At 40.4% G+C, this 15,699-nt stretch overlaps 1 protein-coding gene across 1 annotated transcript in view; it reads right to left on the bottom strand.

Moving 5' to 3' along the window:
* The window catches only part of nme7 (NME/NM23 family member 7), a 154,941-nt gene that overhangs the window by 116,200 nt on the left and 23,042 nt on the right, over window positions 1–15,699 (bottom strand). The gene's annotated exons all lie outside the window — the stretch shown is intronic.

Below are 15,699 nucleotides of genomic sequence, written 5' to 3'. Positions count from 1 at the left end.
TTCAAATTAAATCATTCAAAACAAAGTCCTTTTTAGGTGAATGAACTCCAAAACAGTATAATTAAAATGACAGAAAAATAAATTGCTTACCAATTAACAATAGTTTTAATGCTTACTTTGAGAAAATCAAGTGTCACCAAAGGTACTCTACAGAATAGTTGAATATTAATTATGATAATTTATAAAGTTAATTTTAATTCTGATCAAAGATCATTAACCTGAAACTAACCATATCTCTCCTTTCGGATATTGCTTGAGCTTGTTTATAGTATTTTCTACTTCAGAATTCAGCTTTTATAACAAATTGGCTGATGCTCAAAAGTTATTTTTTAATATTTTTAATTTGCAATAAGACCACAAGACATAGGAGCAGAACTAGGCCATTCAGCCCATCGAGTCTGCTCTGCCATCCCAGACCCACTCAATTCCATGTATCTACATTCTCGCCATTCCCTTTGACACCCTGACCGATCAGGAAACAATCAACTTCCACTATAAACATACACGCGGACTTTGCCTCTACTGCAGTCTATGGAGGGAGTATTCCACAGACTCACTGCTCTCTGGCTAAAAAAAACTCGTCCTTTCTTCTTTTTTAAAGGGTTGCCCCACATTTTTGAGACTGTGCGCTCTAATTCTGGAAATAATCTATTACTTCTAAGTAAATAGCAGATAAAGAAAAATGTTAAATTTCATTTACTGCATAGTACCAAGCCAAAAACCTGTGAAAAATTTCATTATTTCTCTTTAAAAAGCTTGTGGGGATAAAAAGAGAACACACAATCAGAGCAGTTCTGGATCTCAAAGGAATTTTTCCCCTGATCGAGATATTCCAGGATGCTTAAAAGAATAGCCATTGTAAACATATACTATATTCTCAGATGAATTGGCAACTTACTCCTGATTAGGGTATAACAAATGAAAAAATCTGCAGATGTTGGAGATCTAGAGCAACACAAATATCACATATAGAACCAAAGATATCACAAATTATTTGTGATAACATCTCCTCGTTGACGATCAACACTGACGCACCTCAGGGGTGTGCTTAGTCCACTGCTCTACTCTCTATACCCATGACTGTGTGGCAAAGCATAGCTCAAATACCATCTATAAATTTGCTGATGAGACAACCATTGTTGGTAGAATCCCAGATGGTGATAAGAGGGTGTACAGGAGAGAGATATGCCAACTAGTGGAGTGGTGTCGCAGGAACAACCTTGCAGTCAATGTCAGTAAGACGAAAGAGCTGATTGTGGACTTCAGGAAGGGTAAGACAAAGGAACACATACCAATCCTCACAGAGGGATCAGAAGTGGAGAGAGTGAGCAGTTTCAAGTCCTGGCTGTCAAGATCTCTGAGGATCAAACCTGGTCCCAACATATCAAAGCAGTTATAAAGAAGGCAAGATAGTGACTATAATACAAGTTTGAAGAGAATTGGTATGTCAACAAATACACTCAAAAACTTCTATAGATGTACCTTAGAGAGCATACTGACAGGCTGCATCACTGTCTGGTATGGAGGGGTCTACTGCACAGGACCAAAAGAAGCTGCAGAGGTTGTAAGTTTAGTCAGCTCCATCTTGGGTACTAGTTTCCAAAGTACCCAGGACATCTTCAAGAAACGGCGTTTTAGAAAGGCAGTGTCCATTGATAAGGTCCTCCAGCACCCAGAACATGCCCTTTTCTCAGGAGATGCAGATGCCTGAAGGCACACACTCAGCGATTCAGGAACAGCCTCTTCCCCTCTGCTATGCGATTCCTAAATGGACATTTAATCCTTGAACACTACCTCACTTTTTTTTAGTATATATCATTTCTGTTTTTTTGCACGAGTTTTAATCTATTAAATATGTATACTGTAAAAGATTTATTATTATCAGTATTTTTTTCTAGATTACGTATTGTATTGAACTGCTGCTGCTAAGTTAACAAAGTTCACAACACATGCCGGCGATAATAAACCTGATTCTGATTCTGTTCAATTTAGAACAAAAATAATTCAATCTTGAAATCTATCCCACCAGTGAACGTTTCAAATTTGACTTGAAAATTTGAAGTACTATGTATTTCTACCACAAATTTGTTCAATATATTTTTCTTCAGGAAAACAAGCAGCACTGTATTCTGAAGATAATTGCTGATAGTACAATATTAGAAACTCATTTCAGCATTAATTAGGGAGATTCTGTATCTAGATTATTGTGGCAACATTCCCCTTAACGTTCGTCACTTGAGAAATATGAATGCAACAAATAATTTCTTTCCAGAATGTCAGTCTGTATTGAAAATTTAAAACTTACAGTAATCTCAAAAAGATACAATTATTGATGTATTTTGGCTGTTGACATCATAATCTCAGCATTCAAATACAATCTACAATAATCTGTTTGGAACTGGTTCCAAACTATCTGTGATTAAAATTTTAAAAGTGTAACTACCAGATCTGCTTGTTACTAAGCTCAAAAAACTTTTAATACTGCAACTTCAAAGCTCTATTTAAAATACTTCACAATTGCATAGAGTGAGAGAGTACTACAGCACAGAAACAGGCTGTTTAGTCATCTAGCCCGTACTGAACTGCTGTTCTGCCTAGTGTCAAGTGGACCAAAGCTCTCTGTACCTCTCCCAAAATTACATTTTGTTTAAAACAAACACTTCTCATTTTTAGTGCAACACGCTTAGCTAGTTTTATATGGAAATAAAATGTTAATTTAAGAATTTTTTTTATTAGTTTAACTTCTAAAATATCATTATAAACCACTGGATCACCAAAATCGGTTATAAAGAATACCAGCAGGAGTCACTCAAGATTTAAAGACGTCCATCAAATTTCAGCACCCAAAAACATAATATACTTTGCCATGATCATCAGGGCAGTTCAAAAATAATTCAAAATTCAAAATAAAATACAAGTTAAAAGGCTGACAAAACCAAAATAAAGACAGAGACTGAGAAAACAGCTAAGAATGCCAGCCCGTGAGAACTGAGGGGGAGCAAGAGAGCCTAGAGTACAGTGAAGGACAAACACAGATAAGGAGAAATTATATAGTTTTATTTTGCATTAAAATTTGTCACTTTGGTAAACTAAGTATTAATTTCACTATCTAATACATAGGTACTTTTGGGCAAAACAAGAATCCAGTATTTTATTACATTAGAGTTGTACAACCTAAAAACAGCCCCTTTGGCCCAACACATTTAAGCTGACCTACATATACACCCATCCCACTTCACCACATTAATTCCAATATCCCTCAATGCCTTGCTCTTTCAAGTACCTAGAAGCCTCAAATGTTGTTATTGCTCTTTTCCTCTACCACCTTCTCTAACATTTCAATCTGGATATATATATTGTTTAAGCATTCTTGTTTGTTTAAATAATTTATTTCAGGTTATACATAAAAATACGTAAATTGTTTATGTAATCACGTAATCAAACTACCACGTGATAATGAGCACCTTGCTTAAAGCGAGCAATGAATGTAAAATTCACATAATTTCAGACCCCTGTCTTTTTATTGCAATTAGATTAAAGTTTTGAAGCTACAAAACATAACAGCGGTGACAAGGTATTTTTAAAATGAACCCAAGATGGCTACCAACCTGTTAAAGTGCAGCAAGTAAAAAGAAAACACAGCCCAGCACATGCACAGACAAGTCAAGTTTTAAAAAAAGTCAGTAACCGCAAGAATTCAGGGTTCATATACAGTGAGTACCCAGTGATTTGTTTTAAATCAGAAATGGCTGGCTACTTTGGCATGATTGACGTGTTCGATTACTCCATGGGTACTGGCTCCTGAACACTGAGCTAATTGAACTGTATTTTCAAGCAAATGAAATAGCCAATGAGAAGCAAGTACAAATTTTGCTGAGTGCATTGGGTTTAAAGGCATAGAGTTTGTTTTGAAGTTTGACTGCCCCAACCAAATTAGCAGAATTGAGCTTTGGTGTAATTGTAAAAGTAATACTGAAACACTTAGAACTGAAGCCATTGTTGATTGCAGAATGCTTTGTTTCATAAGTAGAATCATAAGGAAGGGGATTCCATTTCAACGTATTGTGTGACCATTAACAGCTCAGTAATAGGGTTAATGATGCACTGAGAAATAGTTTAGTTTGAAATCTTAAAAGAAAGCATTCAAAAAAAATGGCTCCTAACAACTTACATTTAAAAGAGCTGTTGGACAGTGAGGAAGGTTTTCAAAGCTTGCAGAGGGATTCGGACCAGTTGGAGGAATGGGCTGAAAAATGGCAGATGGAGTTTAATGCGGACAAGTGTGAGGTATTGCACTTCGGAAGGTCAAACCAAGGTAGAACATACAACGCAAATGGTAGGACACTGAGGAATGCAGTAGAGCAGAGGGATCTGGGAGTACAGATACATAATTCCCTAAAAGTGGCGTCACAGGTGGATAGGGTCATAAAGAGAGCTTTTGGTACATTGCCCTTTATAAATCAAAGTATTGAGTATAAGAGTTGGAATGTAATGGTAAGGTTGTATAAGAGTGGGAGTGACAATATGGGAGTGACACTGGTGACAGTGAAATACAACAACCGACAAGCCACATTGGGAAAAGAGGAGGACCAGCATTATGGGGAAGTGACTGGCTGAGACAAATACTGCTTGACTGCTGATCCATGGACAGTTTTTATGCCACATCCCCTGCAATGATGCCATCAGAAAGCAAATTAAGAAAGGTACTGGATGATGCCACAGCAGTATTCAAGGATGGCAATGGAAAGCTCAAACATATCAAGGGTACAAAAGTGTTAAATGAAAATGCCCCACCCAAGTTTTGCAAAGCTTATCCAGTTCCTTATAAAGTAGCCAGTGAGCTAGACGGTATAGAGGCTGAAGGAGTTCTTTCAAAGGTTGAGTGGAACCCATGGACAACACCAGTGGTCCCAGTAGCCAAGAAGAATGGGTCTTCAGGATCTGTGGTGACTTTAAGATTACCATCAAGAAGATCAATACCTGCTGCCCAGGATAGAGGATATCTCTGCAAACCTTTCTGGAGGAAAGCACTTCAGCAAAGTGGACTTAGCTGAGGCCTACTTACAAATGGAGATGGAAGAAGAATCCAAGTGTTTTTCACCATAAACACTCACAAGGGACTTTATCACTATAATAGTTTTCTTTTTGGTGTAGTATCTGCACCTGCACTCTGGCAGTAAGTTATGGATCAGGTGCTACAAGACTGCCCAGGCACTCAGTGTTACCTGGAAGACATCATTACTGATAAGGATGATGAGGAACATCTCCAAAATCTCAGGACTGTGTTAAAAAGATTAGAAGATTATGGGCTCAGAGCAAGATGCAATAAGTGTGAATTCTTAAATCCAAGCATCACTTACTGTTGACATTCATGCCATTCATGCACAAACATCACACAAGTGTGCTGAGAAAATTTAAACAGTGGTGGACACCCCAAGGCCAAAGGGCGTGACAAATCCTAAAAAGGACTGCAATTATGACAACTATTATAACAGATTCCTACCAAACCTGGCTACTGTGCTCTTTCCACCCCTTGAACTCATTACTGCACACTGGGAAGAAATGGCAATGGACAAAGCAGTATGAGTTGCCTTTCAGAAAGGTAAAGGAAATGGTGATATCAGACAGTGTACTGATATTTATGATCCTCACCATCCAGTGAAGCTTGCCTGTAATGCCTTGCCTTGTGGTATAGATGCAAATCATGTCACATTTTACGAGTGATGGAACTGAAGCCTCATAGCTTTTGCATCCTTTTCCACTTGCCACTGCAGAGAAAATTACACACAGATTGACATAGAGGCTTGAGTCTGGCTTTGGGTGCAAAACGTTTTATCCAATACTGGTATGGGAGAGGGTTTACCCTCACTCCTGATCATCAACCACTAGTGTCCATTTTCAATCCACAAAAGTTGTTCCACTGACAACAGCACAAATGCAGAGATGGGTTCTGTATCTTATAAGACTGAATTCAAGAGGATGACTGTTCAAGGAAATGCTGATGGATTGACCCGTTTGCCCTTGGAAAAGGAAATTTAATAAAATAAAGATACTCCTGGAACCATAGAACATTACAGCACAGAAACAAGTCTTTTGGTCCTTCTTGGCTATGCCGAACCAATGTTCTGCCTAGTCCCACTGATCTGCACCTGGACCATATCCCTCCATACACCTCTCATCCACATACCTGTCCAAGTTTTTCTTAAATCTTGACATACTTCCCCTAACGCAAATGGAATGTCTCCTTATTATGACAGAGGTGATCCAAAGGAAAACCAGAAAAGACTCCACACTGTCTCAGTCAAGTCAAGTTTATTGTCATTTTGACCATAGATTGCTGGTACAATACACAGTAAAAATGAAACAAAGTTCCTCCAGGACCCTGGTGCTACATGAAACAACACAAAACCACACTAGACTATGTGAGACAGCACAAGGCTACACTAGACTACATAAAACAACATAAAAACTGCACTAGACTACAGACCTGCACAGGACTACAGAGTGCACAAAACAGTGCAGGGCAGTACAATAATTATGTAAACAAGACAATAGGCACAGTAGAAGACAAATTACAATATAATAATAAATGATGTAGATGTCAGTCTAGACTCTGAGTATTGAGGAGTCTTATGGCTTGGGGAAGAAACTAATGCACAGTCTGGTCGTGAGAGCCCGAATGCTTCAGTACCTTTTGCCAGATGGCAGGAGGGAGAAGAGTTTGTGAGAGCGGTGTGTGGGGTCCTTCACAATACTGTTAGCTTTGCGGGTGCAGCGTGTGGTGTAAATGTCTGTAATAGCAGGAAGAGAGACCCCGATGATCTTCTCAGCTGACCTCACTATCTGCTGCAGGGTCTTGCAATCTGAGACGGTGCAATTCCCGAACCAAGCAGTTCTACATGGTCACCCAAAGTGGCTGGAATATGCAGCAGTAACTCCAGCTGCCCCATTTTTATCAGTGCTGAGATGAACTTGCCCCTGATGGAGGTTGCCTTATGTGGGGATTGAGAGCTGTTGTACCATCCAAGCTGAGAGCTAAACTATTGAAGGAGCTAAATGCTGGTCATATAGGCATGGTTGAGAATGAAAGCATTAGCTTGACACTTTGTCTGGTAGCTTAGGATAGATCAGATCAAGCACTTGCCGTCCACTGTATGAGATGCCAACACATCCAGAAGATGCCAAGAGCAGCACCTCTCCATCCCTGGGAATAGCCTGTGTTGCCCTGGCAGAGGATTGATGTAGATTTTGCTGAACCATTCATGAGCACAAATTTTTTGGTGGTGGTGGATGCAGCCCAAAGTGTTCCCATTAGCTTCCACTACAGCCTTGCAAACTTTTGATATTTTGAGAAGTCGCTTCACAAAGACTAGTGTTCCAGAACACTTAATCAGTAACAATGGAGCACAGTTTGTGGCGAAATAGTTTCAGCCATTCCTAAGAATGAATGGAATAAGACATATTACAACTACACCTTACCACCCAGCTACAATGGCTTGGCTGAAAGGCTTACTAAAGTCTAAAGAATGAACTGTAAGTAATGTCAGCAGAACACACTACACGAACACTGAACCAGAAGCTCGCCAGTTTCCTCCCTGCATATCGTAGTGGAGTAAACTCCACAACCAACAACTCACCAGCTATGCTGTTCATGGGTCGTTCCTTCCATTCATGCTTCTCAGAAGTATGTACCGGTAAGTCAGCAGTTGAGCCAAATTGAAGGCTCTTCAAACCAGGAGGTTCAATCTTTCACCCCTGGACAAGTAGTCCTGGCGAGGGACTACAGAGGTGATCAAAGGTGGTTACTCAGAAAGATTAAGGACAGAACTGGACCATTCTCCTACACAGTGGAGATTGCATCTGCTATCAGCAGGAGATGACACATTCATTAGATGAGGAGGGCAGAGACAATTGTTAGAGATAAAAGGTGACTACCACTGTCAGAATTACTTCCAGCAGTCCCAGAGTCAACACCTATAACCACCACAGCCCCAGAACCCAAGATTGTTTCACAGCCACGATTCTCACCTGCCAAGCAGAGTGATCTCCCTTGTTAGAAAAGACATTATCCCACAAGAGTAAGCAATCCTCCACAGTGATTAAATCCTTAGGATTGAATGGGACAATTTAAAATTTATTATGCTGCAGACATCTATATATTGTAGTTGTGTTTGAAAGTATACTATGCATATAGTGGAGAAGGAGATACATTCTCTATTGAGTTGGAGTTTATAGCTGAGCAGAAGCTATGTATTTAATATTTTAGTAATAGTTGAGTAATTTTGTGTTTGTGTGTGTATATATATATATATATATATATATATATATATATATACATACATACACATATGCACTAGTTTGATAAAGCATTTTTGTTCATTTAAATAATTCAAAGCAGGTTATATTTAAAAATGTGAATTATATACGTCATGACACTACCACATGATCTGTGCACACAGTTGTTTAAAGTAAACAACTAACTTAAGACTCGCATCATTTTAGATTCCCATCTTTTAATTGCAATTAGTTTAATATTTTGACGTTACAAAATATAACAGACACCTCCAATATGAGAAACTGATTCTAGCTACAGTATCTACCCTAGATGAAGGGCCTGCATAAGTAAGTGCAAAACAAAATTACTGGCAGAAACAGTATTTGCAGTCATCAGCAACATAAATGGACTACTTATAATGCTGACCTTGCAACCTCTACCACCAAAAAAACCAAATGTCAAAGACTCCCACAATCTAATTCATAGTACAACTACTCCAGCTCACAAGATAGTATTTAAACATTTACAATATTAACCTCGAGAATTACTAACAGACAGGACCAGAAAGCATCAAAGGCTGGTCATGGAACGAGGTCCAGAATAGCTTAAGTTACAGGACATTACAAGGTTCTACCGCTGACTGCTGCTTGAATGCAAGCAAAACTATCACAAAGGCAGGAAAAAGGCATCATAAAGGGAGCTCCAGGGAATGTGAAGAAAAATTCACACGCCTTTTGAGAGGGAGCTCCACATTAACATCAGGGAAATAACAGGGTGACCCCTTGAAGAGACAGGAGGAGAGTTCCTGCTACTTGTATCCGCAGGGTAACCTTATTTTTTTTAATATAATGTATTCGACCATGGTCTCTTCTGTCTATAGAGCAAATCAACCACAATCTCACGGACAAAGTCAGCACTTCATACAACTCACAGGGACCAGAGTAATTTTTGGCCTTGATTTTTAAGTACTGTATGTATAAGTCTTTCATTTGTTTGCAGGAAAGATTGAAAGACAACAGGCATGTTTCCTTATGTTTTACGACTTAGTCTTTAACAAAATAAAGACTATTTTGCTCTATGAATCAATTTCCGCAAGAAAATGCCAAGCCAGAGGGAAATACATATATGGGTAACTGTATCAATCAAGAAAGGAAATTGAAATAATCTATTTTGTTCATTGAATACAAATTTGGTACACTATAAACAGAAATACAAACTGCACATATGTTGTTAAGCTTGCTGCAATGCTTTAAATCATAATATGACTTAAAAACAAAGCAAAGAAATATGAATTTACTATTTCTCCTTTAAAATATGAAGCAGTTGTTGACCTAGTGTACTTGAATTCATATGTGAAATAATGGTGGTGATGGGCACTGGAGCAATCAACACCCAAACTGAAAGGTTAGTAATTCAAGTCATTTTGCTTAATTCCTAATCAGTTTAACCAAGCAGGAACTCAGGAAAGGGGAAAACAATGGTGCACAAATCAGTTATTCTATTATTCATACGCCAGCACTATTAAACCGGATTCTGAGCTTTGTCATCACCTTCTCTTTCAGGTTAAAAATACCCTTGGTCAAGCAGATTCGGTTGCCTTATTTCAGAAAGTTTTCAGCCCTAAGCAGCCATTTTAAAACATAAAACACTGGAGCAGAATTAGTCCATTCAGCCCATCAAGTTTGCACTGCCATTCTATCATGGCTGATTTATTATCCCTCTCAACACCATTTTCCTGCTTTCATTTGCCCTGACTGATCAAGAACCCAACAACCTTCATTTTAAATATACTCAATGACTTGACCTCCACCACAGTCTGTGGAAATGATTCACTATCCTCTGGCTAAAGAAATTCCATCACATCTCTTTTCTAAATGGACATTCCTCTATTTCGGGGGTTCCCAACCTTTTTCATGCTATGGACCACTGCCATTAAACAAGGGATCTGTGGACTCCAGCTCTACTCTGAGGCTGTGTCTTCTGGTAATAGATTCCCCCATTATCAGAAACATCCTCTCCACATCTACTCTAGCTAGGCCTTTCAGTGTTCGATGTTTCAATGAGATCTCCCTCAAGAGATCTCCAGCAAGTACAAGCCCAGTGCCATAAAACACTCCTCATACATTAAGCCTACATTCCTAGAATCATTCTCATGAACCTCCTCTGGACCTCTTCCAAAGTTCTTAGATTAGGGGCCCAAAACTGCTCATTATACTCCTAGCATGGGGAGACGAATGCCTTATAAAGCCTCGGCATTACACTTTTTCTCTTATATTCTGGTTCTCTTGAAATGAATGCCAGCATTGTATTTGCCTTCGTTATCACAGACTCAACCTGAAAATTAGGTTACGAATCCTCGTACAGGATTCCCAAGTCCCTCTGCAACCCTGACTTTGGAACTTTCACCCCATTTAGAATGTAGTCTACACCTTTATTCCTTCTACCGAAGTGCACGACCATACATTTCCCTACAATATATTCCATCTGCCACTTCTTTGTCCATTCTCCCAATCTGTCTAAACCCTTCTGCAGACTCCCTGCTCTTCAACATGACCTGCCTCTCCACCTCTCTTTGTATCATCTGTAAACTTGGCCACAAAGTCCTGAATTTCATCATTCAAATCATTGACATAATACAACGTGAAAAGAAGCGGTCCCAAAACCAACCTCTGCAGAACATCACTAGTACTGACAGCCAAACAGAAAATTCCCCCTTTATTCCCACTCTGTCTCCTGCCAGTTAGCCAATCTTCTATCCGTGCTAGTATCTTTCTTGTAATACCATGTGTTCTTATCTTGTAAAACAGCTTTATGTGCAGCACCTTATCAAAGGCCTTCTAAAAATCCAAGTTAAATGACACTTAAAGACAATATACCAAGAAATATTGTCTTTCATCTTTGGCAATTACATTCTGGTCCATTAAAAGAATGCAAAATAAAAATACTCCTCAAGTTTTCTCCATGACCTCCCACTTTTTCCAAACCCAAAGTGTAACACGGACACTCACATGGGCCCCAGCTATGCCTGCTTTTTCACTGGCTACATGGAACAGTCCAGGTTCCAAGACTTCCCCAACTCTTTCTGCACTACAGTGACCACTATACTGGTGTGCCTTCAAGCACCAATGCCAAGCTCTTCAATTTCATCAACTTCCCAACTTACAATCTACCCTTAAATTTACTTAGTCTATCTCTGACACCCCTCTTCCCTTTTTCAATCACAACTAACTTGACTATATCTTTTCCAATCTTCTCTCTAATTAGTAATGACCAGTGTACACAAAAATGTTATGTTGTGAAACTTTTTGCCCAGTGATAACATGCGCGCACAGAAAAACTTCTTCAATAAAAACAGGATAAATAAGACACTTCTAAAATCCGCAGAGAAATCATCACAAACTCCACCTTGTAAAAACTGTCCACATCAGAAGCCAGGAAAAGAAATGAGATTGTGCACGATCGTGAAATATGCTTAACATGCCAACAAGGTAGAGGGTGACAAACCTTTGTGTGCAGTTTAAATTCCTTTGTGTGTTAATAGCAAAAGATGTGTGGGCGTGCACACGTGCGCAACTTAGAGGGAACATTGTAAAAATGCCATTCTTCCCACTCGGTCACTTGCAAAAATGCCATTGCCTTTTCTCAGATTCCCCTGTCTCTGTCACATCTGTTCTAAGGCTACGTCCACACTAGACGGGATAAATCCATAACTGAAGCTTTTTCTCTTTGTTTTGACCCTCTGTCCACATGGAAATGGCGTTTTCCTCCCCCAAAAATGGAGCATTTCTAAAATGCCCTCCAGAGTGTGTAAATTTGAAAATACTGATTGGGCTGAGTAGTGTGGACGGGGTAACCGGAGAGTTTTAAAAAGGCTGTCATGACATGCCGGAACAGATAGTGGCAGCAGCGCAGCACTTCATTGTTTTCTTGAACGCAATCCCCCCCCCCCCCCCCCACACAACCTAACAATTTCAGAACAGACGGCAACGAGACTGAAGCCAGAAGAGTTAGAAATGTACTCACCAAATACTTTGACCCATAACTTACTGAATGACTCACTTTGCCCTGTTTTCTGCCCTTGCTTGAAGGTGGTTTACCTATTTATGCAAGTACTTCTCTGACAATAGATGTGCAACACCCTAATGTAACATTGTATGGAAATACAAGATAACACTGATGCAGACATGTTTTATACATTTAACAAAGTCAAACACGAGGAAATCTGCAGATGCTGGAAATTCAAACAACACACACAAAATGCTGGTGGAACACAGCAGGCCAGGCAGCATCTATAGGGAGAAGCACTGTCAACGTTTCGGTCCAAGACCCTTCGTCAGGACTAACTGAAAGGAAAGATAGTAAGAGATTTGAAAGTAGTGAGGGGAGGGGAAAATGTGAAATGATAGGAGAAGACCGGAGGGGGTGGGATGAAGCTAAGAGCTGGAAAGGTGATGGGTGAAAGTGATACAGAGCTGGAGAAGGGAAAGGATCATGGGACGGGAGGCCTCAGGAGAAAGAAGGGGGGAGGGGGGAGCACCAGAGGGAGATGGAGAACAGGCAGGGTGATGGGCAGAGAGAGAGAAAAAAACAAACAACTAAATATGTCAGGGATGGGTTAAGAAGGGGAGGAGGGGCATTAACGGAAGTTAGAGAAGTCAATGTTTATGCCATCGGGTTGGAGGCTACTCAGCCGGTATATAAGGTGTTGTTCCTCCAACCTGAGTGTGGCTTCATCTTGACAGTAGAGGAGGCCATGGATAGACATATCAGAATGGGAATGGGACGTGGAATTAAAATGTGTGGCCACTGGGAGATCCTGCTTTCTCTGGCGGACCGAGCGTAGGTGTTCAGTGAAACAGCCTCCCAGTCTGCATCGGGTCTCACCAATATATAGACAGCCACACCGAGAGCATCAGACGCAGTATACCACACCAGCCAACTCACAGGTGAAGTGTCGCCTCACCTGGAAGGACTGTCTGGGGCCCTGAATGGTGGTGAGGGAGGAAGTGTAAGGGCAGGTGTAGCAATTGTTTCACTTACAAGGATAAGTGCCAGGAGGGAGATTCGTGGGAAGGGATGGGGGGGACGAGTGGACAAGGGAGTCACGTAGGGAGCGATCCCTGCAGAAAGCAGAAAGGGGAGGGAGGGAAAGATGTGCTTTTAACAAGGTTTTAACACTTAACAAGGTGCTTTATTAAAGCAACAGAGCTAGTCAGTTTTTCAATGTTCATCATCAGCTGGGTCATAATGTCCGTGAAGTCCCTGTCGGTTGCCTCCATACGCTCCAGAATTTGGTTTTTTTTAGTTTTAAGTCCTCCTGTGCGAGAGCCAACAGCTGTCCGTCATTTGGCAATTTCCTTTTATGTTTTTCTAGTCTGTAACTGCACAAACACGCACTTTCACAGTGAGATTCGACACCAAACATGTCACTTGTTTTCTGTAGATGTGTCCTGCACATGCCCAGTAGGAGGAGATTCGTCCAAATACCCATTTTACTTTGGATGGAGGTATTTTCAAAAACGCTTGGTGTAGACACCCATTGTTTTTACATGAAGCCAGCGTTTTCAAAATTATCCGCTCCAGTGTGGACATAGCCTCAGTATGAGGCTTCTCATTCCAGAAGATCAGAGATTACCTCCTTTTTCAAAGATTGACACTGCTATTACACTGCCCTCATGTCCATCTCTTCAATTTTCCAGACATCTACTCTCACCTCATCTTCCCACAGCCATAACAGGGAAAGAGTGCCCATTGCCTTTACCTTCCACTCCAAGAGCCTTCGCATCCAGCACATCATTCTCCGCAACTTCTGCCATCTTCAATGGGATCCTACCATCCTACCAAGTTCATGCCATCAGGTTGGAGGCTACTCAGCCGGTATATAAGGTGTTGTTCCTCCAACCTGAGAGTGGATTCATCTTGACAGTAGAGGAGGCCATGGATAGACATATCAGAATGGGAATGGGACGTGGAATTAAAATGTGTGGCCACTGGGAGATCCTGTTTTCTCTGGCGGATCGAGCATAGGTGTTCAGCGAAGGTAAAAGCATCTTTACCTTCTCTCCACTCTTTGCAGAGATTGCTCTCTCCATGACCACCTTGTACTTTCTTCTTTCCCCAATGATCTCCCTCCTGGCACTTACCCCTGCAAGCAGAAGTGCTACATCTACCCATTCACCTCCTCCCTCGCAACTGTTCAGGACCCCCAAGCACTCCTTCCAAGTGAGACAATAATCCACTTGTGAGTCTGTCAGGGATTCCTACTGTATCCAGTGCTTCTGGTGTGGCTTCCTCTACATTGCTGACACCAGACATAGATTAGGATACCACTTTATCGCACACTTCCATTTCATCCATACAGGATTTCCTGATGGGCAACCATTTTAATTCTACTCCCTATTCCGACATGTTGGTCCATTGCCTTCTCCACTGTCATGATGAGGCCACTCTCAGGATGGAGGAACAACGCCTCATATTTCATCTAATGGCATAAACATCAATTTCTCCCCCCACCCCTTCTCCTCACCTGCCTATTACCTCCCTATGGTGTCTTCCCTTTCTCCCATCATCCACTCTCCCTTTCTATTAAGATTCCTTCTTCCTCTGTCAATTACCTCCCCATAGATAATGCCCAACCAACTGAGTCCCTCCAGCATTTTGTGTGTATTTCAATATCTGCAGAGTTTCTGGTGTTTAAAATTTAAAAAATGCCGTAAATACTCAACAGATCAAGAAGTGAGGGAGAGATGCCTTTCAGAGTTATGAATGTTCATCACAAGTAGGGAAAATTGCAAGTCCAACATAACCTAAAATTGTAGAAAAGTGAGAGGATGGAGAGGATATCCAAAATTACCTTGATGCACATTTTTCAAAATTTATTCAAGTAATAAGACCATGGTTGGTAATGCTGTCAATTATTCCACATTCCCAACTGCCCATGAACTGCAGCAATAGTGTGTCTGGAGAAACATAGACCAGGCTGGGAAAAGATAGCAGATTCCCTTCTTAAAGGATATTAGTAAACCAAATGGGCTTTTACAGGAATCCAATCATTTCAAAGATATTGTTGTTTAGATTCATTCAGTTTTAAACATAAACAAGCATCAAGAAATTCATTAAACACTAACAGATATCAAGCACGTAAATATTTCTTAATGAATGCAGTCTTTTGAAAAAGTAAATATAAATTAAATTGGCAAATGCATTGGTCTCCACAACCTTAAAAGTGGCTTTATCTATCAGTCTGGAGATTGATGTAATCAGAACGAAGTCAAAAGAAATGCTGGGGTATCACAAAGAATAAAAAGGGGGATTAATCTTGAACACACACAAAATGCTGGAGGAACTCAGCAGGCCAGGCAACATCTATGGAAAAGAGTACAGTCGATGTTTCAGGCCAAGATCCACTTGCTGAAGGGTCTCGG

The sequence above is a fragment of the Hemitrygon akajei genome, chromosome 5 (assembly GCF_048418815.1).
Source record: "Hemitrygon akajei chromosome 5, sHemAka1.3, whole genome shotgun sequence".
Lineage (NCBI taxonomy): Eukaryota > Metazoa > Chordata > Chondrichthyes > Myliobatiformes > Dasyatidae > Hemitrygon > Hemitrygon akajei.
The sequence above is the reverse complement of the archived record's forward strand: the minus strand, read 5'-3'. Positions and strand labels throughout refer to the sequence as shown.